Source organism: Balaenoptera physalus (assembly GCF_965194825.1).
Source record: "Balaenoptera physalus genome assembly, chromosome: 5".
Taxonomy (NCBI): domain Eukaryota; kingdom Metazoa; phylum Chordata; class Mammalia; order Artiodactyla; family Balaenopteridae; genus Balaenoptera; species Balaenoptera physalus.
The window spans coordinates 107,711,217-107,724,281 of record NC_138884.1 but is presented as its reverse complement, the minus strand read 5'-3'; the positions used below and the strand labels follow the sequence as shown (position 1 = coordinate 107,724,281).

The 13,065-nt window shown below is 41.7% G+C and overlaps 1 protein-coding gene across 4 annotated transcripts in view; it reads left to right on the top strand.

Moving 5' to 3' along the window:
- The window catches only part of CC2D2A (coiled-coil and C2 domain containing 2A), a 275,853-nt gene that overhangs the window by 119,983 nt on the left and 142,805 nt on the right, over positions 1–13,065 (top strand). For all 4 annotated transcript variants that reach the window (XM_082461969.1, XM_082461973.1, XM_082461970.1 and 1 more), the window contains exon 4: positions 6,776–10,362. The gene's annotated coding sequence lies outside the window, so the exon portion shown is untranslated. The remainder of the gene's footprint in view (positions 1–6,775; positions 10,363–13,065) is intronic.

Here is a 13,065-nt window from a genome sequence, read left to right as displayed (position 1 = left end):
GGAACAACTCCTACAGAACACCTGCTAAACGCTGGCACAAGACCTCAGACTTCCCAAAAGGCAAGAAACTCCCCCATGTACCTGGATAGGGCAAAAGAAAAAAGAAAAAACAGAGACAAAAGAATAGGGACCTGCACCTCGGGGAGGGAGCTGTGAAGGAGGAAAAGTTTCCACACACTACGAAGCCCCTTCACTGGTAGAGACAGGGGGGTGACGGGGGGGAAGCTTCATAGCCACGGAGAAGAGCACAGCAACAGGGGTGCAGAGGGCAGAGTGGAGAGGTTCCCGCACAGAGGATCGGTGCTGACCAGCACTCACCAGCCTGAGAGGCTTGTCTGCTCACCCACTGGGTCGGGTGGGGGCTGGGAGCTGAAGCTCGGGCTTCAGAGGTCAGATCCCAGGGAGCGGACTGGGGCTGGCTGCGTGAACACAGCCTGAAGCAGGCTAGCGTACCACAGCTAGCCGGGAGGGAGCCGGGAAAATGTCTGGAACTGCCTAAGAGGCAAGAGACCGTTCTTTTGGGCTGTGCAGGAGAGGGGATTCAGAGCACTGCCTAAACGAGCTCCAGAGACAGGCACGAGCCTCGGCTATCAGCGAGGACATCAGAGACCTGCATGAGATGCTAAGGCTGCTCCTGCAGCCACCAAGAAGCCTGTGGGCAAGCACAGGTCACTATCCACACCTCCCCTCCTGGGAGCCTGTGTAGCCTGCCACAGACAGGGTCACGTGATCCAGGGACAACTTCCCCAGGAGAACACATGGCACACCACAGGCTGTTGCAATGTCATACCAGACTCTGCTGCCGTAGGCTCACCCTGCATTCCATACTCCTCCCTCCCACCAGCCTGAGTGACACAGAGCTTCCAAATCAGCCACTCCTTTAACCCCCTTCAGTCTGGGAAGGGAACAGAAACCCTCAGACAACCTACAAGCAGAGGCCAAAATTTAAATTTGGGGCCAAATGCAAAGCTGAACCCCAGAAGCTGTGCGAACAAAGAAGAGAAAGGGAAATTTCTCCCAACAGCCTCAGAAGCAGAGGATTAAATCTCCACTGTCAACTTGACGTACCCTGCATCTCTGGAATACCTGACTATATAACAAATCATCAAAAAATTTAGGCGGTGGATTTTAGGAGCGACTGTATACTTGGGGTTTGCTTTCTGCATCTAAATTGTTTCTGGTTTTATGTTTATTTTAGTTTACTATTTAGAGCTTTTTATCTTTGGTAGATTTGTTTACTGATTTCGTTGCTCTCTTCCTTTTTTCTTAATATATATTTTTTCCTTTTTCTCTTTTTGTGAGTGTGCATGTGTATGTTTCTTTGTGTGATATTGTCTGTACAGGTTTGTTTTTACCATTTGTCCTAGGGTTCTGTCTGTCCATTTTTCTGTTTTCTTGTATAATTTTTAGCGCTTGTTACACTGGTGGATTTGTTTTTTGGTTTGGTTATTCTCTTCTTTCTTTCTTTTTTTTATTACATTTTTAATTCTTTTATTTTTAATAATATTTTTCCATTTTTATTTTAAGGACTTTTATTTTTTCTTTCTTTCTTTCTTTCTTTTTTTTTTCTCCCTTTTCTTCTGAGCCAAGTGGTGGACAGTGTCTTGGTGCTCTGGCCAGGTGTCAGCCCTGAGCCTCTGAGGGGAGAGAGCCAAGATCAGGACATTGGTCCACCAGAGACCTCCCAGCCCAATGTAATATCAAATGGTGAAAGATCTTACAGTGATCTCCATCTCAATGCTAAGACCCAGCTTCACTCAACAACCAGCAAGCTACAGTGCTGGACACCCTATGCCAAACAACTAGGAAGACAGGAACACAACCCCACCCATTAACAGAGAGGCTGCCTAAAATCATAATAAGGTTACAGACACCCCAAAACGCACCACCAGAAGCGTTCCTACCCACCATAAAGACAAGATCCAGCCTCATTCACCAGAACACAGGCGCCAGTCCCCTCCAATAGGAAGCCTACACAACCCACTGAACCAACCTTACCCACTGGGAGCACACACCAAAAACAATGGGAACTACGAACCTGCAGCTTGTGAAAGGCAGATCCTAAACACAGTAAGTTAAGCAAAATGAGAAGACAGAGAAATACATAGCAGATGAAGGAGCAAGGTAAAAACCCACCAGCCCAAACCAATGAAGAGAAAATAGCAGTCTACCTGAAAAAGAATTCAGAGTAATGATAGTAAAGATGATCCAAAATCTTGGAAATAGAATGGAGAAAATAAAAGAAATGTTTAACAAGGACCAAGAAGAACTAAGGAGCAAACAAACAATGATGAACAACACAATAAATGAAATTAAAAATTCTCTAGAAGGAATCAAGAGTAGAATAATTGAAGCAGAAGAACGGATAAGTGACCTGGAAGATAAAATAGTGGAAATAACTACTGCACAGCAGACTAAAGAGAAAAGAATGAAAAGAATTGAGAACAGTCTCAGAGACCACTGGGACAACTTTAAACAAACCAACATTCGAATAATAGGGGTCCCAGAAGAAGAAGATAAAAAGAAAGGGAGTGAGAAAATTTTTGAAGAGATTATAGTTGAAAACTTCCCTAATATGGGTAAGGAAAGAGTCAATCAAGTCCAGGAAGTGCAGAGAGTCCCATACAGGATAAATCCAAGGTGAAACACGCCAAGACACATATTAATCAAACTATCAAAAATTAAATACAAAGAAAAAATATTAAAAGCAGCAAAGGAAAAACAATAAATAATATACAAGAGAATCCCCATAAGGTTAACAGCTGATCTTTCAGCAGAAACTCTACAAGCCAGAAGGGAGTGGCAGAACATATTTAAAGTGACAAAAGGGAAAAATCTACAACCAAGATTACTCTACCCAGAAAGGATCTCATTCGGATTTGGCAGAGAAATTAGAAACTTTAAAGACAAACAAAAGCTAAGAGAATTCAGCACCACCAAACCAGCTTTACAACAAATGCTAAAGGAACTTCTCTAGGCAGGAAACACAAGAGAAGGAAAAGACCTACAGTGACAAACCCAAAACAATTAAGAAAATGGTAACAGGAACATACATATCGATAACTACCTTAAATGTAAATGGATTAAATGCTCCAACCAAAAGACATAGACTGGCTGAATGGCTACAAAAACAAGACCCGTACATATGCTGTCTACAAGAGACCCACTTCAGACCTAGGGACACATACAGACTGAAAATGAGGGGAGGGAAAAAGATATTCCATGCAAATGGAAATCAAAAGAAAGCTGGAGTAGCAATACTCATGTCAGATAAAATAGACTTTAAAATAAAGAATGTTACAAGAGACAAGGAAGGACACTACATAATGATCAAGGGATCAATCCAAGAAGAAGGTATAACAATTGTAAATATTTATGCACCCAACATAGGAACACTTCAATACATAAGGAAAATGCTAACAGCCATAAAAGGGGAAATCAACAATAACACAATCATAGTAGGGGACTTTAACACCCCACTTTCACCAATGGACAGATCATCCAAAATGAAAATAAATAAGGAAACACAAACTTTAAATGACACATTAGACCAGATGGACTTAACTGATATTTATAGGACATTCCATCCAAAATCAGCAGATTACACTTTCTTATCAAGTGCTCATGGAACATTCTCCAGGATAGATCATATCTTGGGTCACAAATCAAGCCTTGGTAAATTTAAGAAAATTGAAATCATATCAAGTATCTTTTCTGACCACAACACTATGAGACTAGCTGTCAATTACAGGAAAAAAATCTGTAAAAAATACAAACACATGAGGCTAAACAATACACTATAAAATAACCAAGATATCACTGAAGAAATCAAAGAAGAAATCAAAAAATACCTAGAAACAAATGACAATGAAAACATGATGACCCAAAACCTATGGGATGCAGCAAAAGTGGTTTTAAGAGGGAAGTTTATAGCAATAAAATCCTACCTCAAGAAACAAGAAACATCTCTAATAAACAACCTAACCTTACATTAAAGCAATTACAAAAAGAAAAACAAAAAAAACCCAAATTTAGCAGAAGGAAAGAAATCATAAAGATCAGATCAGAAGTAAATGAAAAAGAAATCAAGGAAAAGATAGCAAAGATCAGTAAAACTAAAAGCTGGATCTTTGAGAAGATAAACAAAATTGATAAACCATTAGCCAGACTCAAGAAAAAAAGGGAGAAGACTCAAATCAATAGAATTAGAAATGAAAAAGGAGAAATAGCAACTGACACTGCAGAAATACAAAGGATCATGAGAGATTACCACAAGCAACTATATGCCAATAAAATTGACAACGTGGAAGAAATGGACAAATTTTTAGAATAGCACAAACTTCCAAGAGTGAACCAGGAAGAAATAGAAAATATAAACAGATCAATCACAAGCACTGACATTGAAACTGTGATTTAAAATCTTCCAACAAACAAAAGCCGAGGACCAGATGACTTCACAGGTGATTTCTATCAAACATTTAGAGAAGAGCTAACACCTATCCTTCTCAAACTCTTCCAAAGTATAGCAAAGGGAGGAACACTCCCAAACTCATTCTACGAGGCCACCATCACCCTGATACCAAAACCAGACAAAGGTGTCACAAAGAAAAAAACTACAGGCCCATATCACTGATGCACATAGATGCAAAAATCCTCAATGAAATACTAGCAAACAGAATCCAACAGCACATTAAGAGGATCGTACAGCATGATCAAGTGAGGTTTATCCCAGGAATGCAAGGATTCTTCATGGAGGAAAGGGAACCCTCTTGCACTGTTGTTGGGAATATAAATTGATACAGCCACTATGGAGAACAGTATGGAGGTTCCTTAAAAAACTAAAAATAGAATTACCATGTAACCCAGCAACCCCACTACTGGGCATATACCCCCAGAGAAAACCATAATTCAAAAAGACACATGCCCAGTGTTCATTGAAGCACTATTTACAATAGCCAGGTCATGGAATCAACCTAAATGTCCATCGACAGATGAATGGATAAAGATGTGGCACATATATACAATGGAATATCACTCAGCCATAAAAAGAAACGAAATTGAATTATTTGTAGTGAGGTGGATGGACCTAGAGACTGTCATACAGAGTGAAGTAAGTCAGAAAGAGAAAAACAAATATCATATATTAATGCATATATGTGGAACCTAGAAAAATGGTACAGATGAGCCGGTTTGCAGTATAGAAATTGAGACACAGATGTAGAGAACAAACTTATGGACACCAAGGGGGAAAAGTGGCGGGGGGTGCTGGTGGTATGATGAATTGGGAGATTGGGATTGGCATATATACACTAATATGTATAAAATGGATAACTAATTAGAACCTGCTGTAAAAAAAAGTAAATTAAAAAAAATCAGGGCTTCCCTGGTGGCGCAGTGGTTGAGAATCTGCCTGCCAATGCGGGGGACACGGGTTCGAGCCCTGGTCTGGGAGGATCCCACATGCCACGGGGCAACTGGGCCCGTGAGCCACAATTGCTGAGCCTGCGCGTCTGGAGCCTGTGCTCCGCAACAAGAGAGGCCGCGATGGTGAGAGGCCTGCGCACCGCGATGAGGAGTGGTCCCCACTTGCCGCAACTAGAGAAAGCCCTCGCACAGAAACGAAGACTCAACACAGTCATAAATAAATAAATAAATAAATAAAAGAATGTGAATTTCTAAAAAAAAAAAATCAAAAATTCAAAAAACAAAAAGAGTCATGTACCACAGTGTTCATTACAGCTTTGTTTACAATAGCCAGGACATGGAATCAACCTAAATGTCCATTGACAGATGAATGGATAAAGAAGATATGGCACATATATACTCAGCCATAAAAAGAAACGAAATTGAGTTATTTGTAATGAGGTGGATGGACCTAGAGACTGTCATACAGAGTGAAGTAAGAAAGAGAAAAATGAATACCATATGCTAACACATATATATGGAATCTAAAGGGAAAAATATGGTTCTGAAGAACCTATGGGCAGGACAGGAATAAAGACACAGGCATAGAGAATGGACTTGAGGACACGGCGAAGGGGAAGTGTAAGCTGGGATGAAGTGAGAGAGTGGCATGGACATATATACACTACCAAATGTAAAATAGATAGCTAGTGGGAAGCAGCTGCATAGCACAGGGAGATCAGCTCGGTGCTTTGTGTCCACCTATATGGGTGGGAAAGGGAGGGTGGGAGGGAGAAGCAAGAGGGAGGAGATATGGGGATATATGTATATGTATAGCTGATTCACTTTGTTATACAGCAGAAACTAACACACCATTGTAAAGCAATTATACTCCAATAAAGATGTTAAAAATAAAAAATAAAAAAATTAAATTAAAAAAAAGAAATCTCAAGACAGGGGAGAAAATTACCACAGAATCCATTTAACTTCACCCCAACTCTGATCCTAACTATTTTGTTTAGTCACATTTGGGTCTACTTAATAAAAGAATTTAACAAGTGCCCTCAAAAAAAAAAAAAAAAAAGATAAGGGAGGTCATAATCAGAAGGTTAGTTAGCACAAGCATAGCAAACAAATCCTACCTCTTATAAGAGTTGACCACTTGAAGTAGATGATCTCTCACAATAAACATCTACTACGTTCCCCCAAAACTCATATGTTGACAGCTAACCCTCAATGTGATTGTGTTTGGAGATAGGGATTTTAGGAAGTAATTAAGGCTAAATGAGGTCTTAAGGGTGGGGCCCTAATTTCATAGGATTGGTGGCTTTATATGAAAAAGAAGAGGGAGTTCTCTCTCTCTAATCCGCAGACACCAAGGAAAGGCCATGTGAGGACACAGCAAGAAGGCAGCCATCTACAAGTCAGGAAGAGAGCCCTCACCAAAAACTGAATCAACTGGCAACTTGATCTTGGACTTCCATCCTCCAGACCTGTGAGAAAATAAATCTCTATGGTTTAAGCCACCCAGTCTATGGTATTTTGTTAAAGCAGCCAGAGCTAAGACAACATCCACATTTTTTTTCCATTAAACTTTACAGCATTTACTGAGTGCCAGGACTTGACAAATATTAACTTAATAAGCCTCGTCATGACCCTCTGGAGTAAGTACTATTATGAACTCATTTTACAAATGAGGACACTGAAACCTTGAGAAGTTAAGGAAGTTGACTAAGATCCCTCAACTCTAAGATCCAGCATCCAATGTCTCTCTCTTCTCTGCTCCTGGACTCCACTGGACATGGCAGACATGGTGGACCTTGTCAATTTCTCCTCCATGTCTTTCATCCACACTTTCCTATTTTCCATCTCTCTATGCCACATTTGAATTTTTAAAATCTATCTTTTACATCACTCATTCTCTTTCCAGCTCTCTCATCCACCCTTCGCTTTAAAATAAAAAAAATCATGGATATATATATATATATATATATATATATATATATACACACACACACACACACACACATATATCTGATTCACTTTGCTGTACACCTGAAACTAACACAACATTGTAAATCAACTATACTCCAATAAAAATTTTTTTAAGAATTCATGACTTTATTATTCATTTCTAAAAGCTCTAGCTGATTCTTTTTAACATTTGCCTGACCTTTTTGACAGTACCTCACTCTTCTTCCATATTTTCAAAGCCTCTTTTTAAGTTCTTTTACAGTCATTGTCTTTTCTGATTCTCCATATGATCACTGCATTATCAGAAGTTCTTGGGTATCTAACTACACCCTCTAACTGCAGACTCTTGACTATTTCCTCCTGTGTGTCTAATTTTTTATTGTGAATTCATCTTCAGCAACATTTATCTGTAGCAATTCTGAATGGACTACTTGAAGGTGTGTCCCTCCAGAAAAGTTTTGTATCTGCTCTTGCCCAGCACCCCACAGGGATACAGTAGCCTGAGACCACTAATTAAAACGTGTCACTTAGGGAGTTCCTAAATGATGTAGGTAACATGAATAAGGGAATTCAGCAGCATGGTGCAAACCAATGGTTATGAATTCTCAGGAGATATTCTTCCTGCCACATGCAGAGTTGGTGAACAGAGACAGACAAGTTTTCTCATGGTCTCCCTGCACCAGCACTAGGTAATAGCCCCTTTCAATCAACAGGCTTCTTTCAATTCTGAAAGTCTTCTTTGTATTACTTCTTTGATACATTCTACCTTTTCATTTTCTTGATTCTCTCTTTCTATATAACTACAAGTGTTGAATTTCTGTGATCCTCTCACTTTCTCTGTATTGCCTTTCTGTAAAGGTGATATGCTACTTCTTTCATTGGAAGAGCCAGAAATACCCATATCTGGGACCTGTTCTTTGTGACCACTCAGTTTTTCCAGAAAACAATATTCCACATTTTCCAATTTGGTTGCATTGAAGGAGGGACAGAGGATCCAGGTATATGTGCGGGTGTCTCAGCTCTGTGAGAAAGGTGTGTCCTCCCACCTCTCCATATCAGACCCAGTTTTCAGCCCTGAGACACACACACCTTCTGCTCTACCTGAACTTGAGACCAGTGTCTCTGGTACAACTTCCCTGGAGAAGAAACCCCCAGTTTTCTCAAGGTGGCAGAAGAAGAGGGAGTTGGGAAAGAAGGGTATTATTCTTCAGGCTTCCAGGGGTCGGGAGGGTCCTGAGGACCTAGCCCCTCTATATATAGATTTTCACATTTTCTTGCATTCTCAGCCCCAGAGCCTCCCCACTTTCCTTGGTACCTGACTGTATTCATTTCCTGGGGCTGTCAAACAAAGTCCCACAGGCTGAGTGGCTCAAAACAACAGAACTTTATTGTCTTGCCATTGAGGAGACTAGGGTAAGGAATCAAGGCTTTGGAGGGTTGGTTTCCTCTGAGGGCTGTGAGGGAGAGTCGGTTCCAGGCCTCACTCCCAGCTTCTGGTGGCCTCACATTCCTCGGCTTATAGACGATGTTCTCCCTGTGCCTTCACAGGTCTTCCCTCTGTGCATGGCTGTCTGTGCCCAAATCCCCCCTTTTTAAAAGGACACGGTCCTATTGGCTCAGGGCCCACCCTAATGACCTCACCTTAAATTGACTACCTCTTTAAAGACCTTATCACCAAATAAGATCACATTCTGAAGTACTAGGGGTTAGGACTTGAACATATCTTTCTGGGAGACACAATTCAGCCCATCACACTGCTGAGCCAAATCCGGAGCCCTCTCTGAAGTTCTGCAGAGCAGATCAGCTCATTTCCTCATTTTCATGCCTACCTGGCCACCCCACCTCACCCCACACACACACAGGTACACACAGAGGCACACACACATGTACACATACAGACAGAAATGCAAAGACACACACACAGACACAGACACACACACACATACACATACAGACAGAAATGCAAAGACACACACACACATACACATACACATACAGACAGAAATGCAAAGACACACACACAGACACACACACAGATACATACACACAGACACACACAGATACAGAGACACATACATACACCAACTTAGATACACACACAGACACAGATTCACATACACATATACAGACACACACACACGAGACACCCACACACATAGACAGACACACAGACAGACACACAAACAGATATACAGACACACAGATATACAGATACACACACAGACACAAACACACACACACAGGCACACACAGATCCACACAGATGCACACACACACACACACATGCTAGTATACTTGGAGGGTGGCTTTTTTGGTCTGTTCATTCCGTTACTCTGCCATCTGCTTTGCCTCTTTTCCCATTTCCTTTGCTTTTTGGGCCATAACAGTGATATCCTCGTTCAGTAAGTTCAGTGGGATTCAGAGAATAAGCAGAGATTCCTCTTGTACATTCAATTTTCCACGTTCAACCAGAAAACGCTCCAGAGCAACCTCCAGGGAGCCTGTGCAGCCGATAAGTTAGACATCCTTGCCCTGTCATGACGACCTTCGCTGACTCTAAGCCACCCACCTCTGAGCGTTGCCTGTGGTTGACCAGAAATGCCCAGCAACCAGGTGCTGTGAGGGAAGGGACAGCTCCGAAAGCTTGACCTCATTTCTGCCCAGCTCCCCCATGCTGATTCCCTTTGTGCTTCTCCTGTAAGCTGTGCACCTCTGCTCACCCCGTGCGTGTGTGTTCCTCTGCTAGAGTAACCTGTCACTTTAAAAGAAAAAAAAAGCCACCTAGTGACCTTCCTTAGGAACGGGTTGCTAAGCGGGTGTTTTTGCTGAGACGTGGCTGCAGCTTCCCAGGGAGCAGCCCAGGGGCCGCCCCAACGTTCAGCCTTTCCCTCTGGATTTTTTAGAAGATTCGACAGTGAGACGCATTCCACTTTCCCTTCATCCCAGGAAGGAGAATCTGCAAAGTGCCTTGTAAAGTTCCTTAAGGTAAATCACTTCTTCCCGGGAGCTGGGCTGCAGCAGTGCAGTCCTGCTTTCAGCTACCAGGCTTGGAGTTCAGCCTCTCCCCTGGATATCCTGAGCCTAATGAACTGCAAACGTAGGGGTCCTCATCATTATTACTTACGTTTTACTTCCTGGAATGGAAACGTACAGTATGACTTGGGCTGCTTTGATTTGAGCCACTGCCCGGTGTCTGGTTTGCAGGAAATTAAGTCCGGCTCATGACAGCCCCTGGGTGGAATTTCTCCCGAAGCTGTCTCTGCTTCCTTCCTAGGATGTCCACGCCATCCTGTTGCATTCTGGTCTCCCGGAAACACTGGCTGCCGGTTGCATTTCTGGGCCTTTTAGTTCAAATTGGTTCGAGGGGCGAAATACTAGTTATTGCAAGCTTCACTTTCCTTGGCATTAGACAGAGGAAGATCAGTTACAGACAAAGGCTGGCTGCTCTCCCCGAAGACCCCGGAAATCTACCGGCTGTGTTTAAACTGATTGTTTCCCTTTGTTGCAAAGAGGGGCTCTGAAAGGCTGATAAAGTCTAATGGGAAATACATGTACGTTATTGGATTTTCATATAAGCTTTCCTGCAAGTAAATTCAGGACCAGAATGAAATCTCTTTCAAATGGATCTCCTAGAGCTCTTTTAAGGAGTCATGCATTCAAACATGATTTGATCATCAACAATGCACCAGGCTTCAGTAAGGTGCTGAAGTTTCGAGTGTGCAAAAATGAACTAGAGCAGGTCGGAAGCTCAGAGTTCACTGGGAAGACAGACCTATAAACAGATAATAACAGTACAATGAGCTAAGCGCCATAAGAGATTTATGAAAGGGTTTGAGTGCTTAAAGCACAGCAGGATGAGTCCCAGGGAGGGTCTGGGAGCACGCAGTTCATCAGATAAATGCACGGGGTATATGTCACATCGCACAGCTCAAATGTGGTATTTATACTCTTTGAAGACAATATACATTATATGGAGCTGATGAAATGATTCTCTAAAGCTATTTGTCACTCACCTTTTACTACAGGAAGCTGTGGCTGAAATAACTTGGACAATTAGGAAATGAAATCAAACAGGGTGTGCATGGCACCTGCCCAGTGTTCCAGGATCTAACAGGATCAGACAGAAAAGGCTAAATGCTGTGCACAGGGAGAAAATGCTCATAGGTGTGAGGACAGGGGATGGTTTCAGAAACACCATAAGAGGAAACAGAAAAAAAAACTGCCCTGGGCGCAGCTGGGGCATGGGAGAGAGGGCATATTGGTTATCGGTGCCACGAATTCAAAGTTGAGAACCAAAGATGGTAATGGGGACTTTGACGTCACCTAAGGTCTTTCTTACGACTCTCATTCCTGTCCCCTAACTGCTTTTTCCCTCCCCGTTCCTTTCTTCTACATTCTGCCTCTACCGTCACCTTTTCTTAATAACAACACTTACTTCCCAGTATTGAGAGCCTGGTCCATGCTACGCATTTTACTACACGTATTCTCTCATTTAACCCTGATAAAATAATCACTCATTGAGGTAGGAATTACGATCACAAGTTTACAGGTACAGCAATGTATCTCAGAGGGGTGAAGGCATTGCTCCAAGATCACACAGCTGATAAACAGAGTTGGAATTTGAATCCAGGTTCACATAATTTTTTACAAAGGTCTCACTCTTTCTATAAACCCATGTCTTCACTGTTCTGGCGTAGGACGCATATACTGTATTATCTTCTAAGCGGCCAAGGTTGAAATGCATTGCATACAATGCCGCCCTTTTCATATACCTTCATTCCTTTTTCTCTGCTTCTTTAGAATTTGCCACAAGACCCTCTGGACAGGACTCTGATCCTCTGATGACCCTCAGAGATAGTCCATTTGTTTGGATGAAGGCGTCAGTACTTTCCTTGAAAAATATCTTTGGTTTTCTGCATTGAGTTAAACTAAATACATCATTGACCTAAAGTAGCCAAGGCCCTTTCTCACAGGGGCAGTGCTCTGTGCTTTGCAATTGTAAATATTTCGAGAATAGTGGACTAACATAGAAGAGTTACTGATATTGCAAAACCAGAATAAAGGTTGAGACAGAGAGGTAGAGGGACATGGAGGAGGACACTGGAATCACAGATTCTCGGGGCCAAGTTCTCATTGTGACATTTAATAACCATAATGGCAAAGCATGGAACCTGTCAGAGGCTAACCTCAGAGGAAACCTGCATTTCCTCATGCGCAAATTGCGGCACATGCTACTAAGCTGGAAGCGTTTTTGTGAGCCCGAGTGATAACGTATGTCTAGAGAGAGAACAAAATAAGTCTGCAGTAAATCACGGCTCTTATTTTGCTGTTGCCAATAGGAATATATTAACAAACATTCCGTGTACATGATGATGACAAGCTGCATATTAAAGTTGCAGAGTATTGATTTGTTTTCTTAGCAACCGTGCTCATAAAAAGATCAATTTTGATGTCATTTGATTTCCTTAGAAACTCATTCAAAGGTAATGATCAGGAAAAAATGAGGAGAAAAAAATCAACCCCATTATATTTTTCATTTTCTGCTTCTGTTTCTTTCCATGTAACATTTTTTAACTTGTTGAGAATCTTTTTTTTTTTTTAGTTACTAAAATATTTCACAGTTCTTTTTTTTCCACTTCATAATTACCGCTGTTTCAGGGAGCTCCCTTGCCCTGTAGAATTTTATTT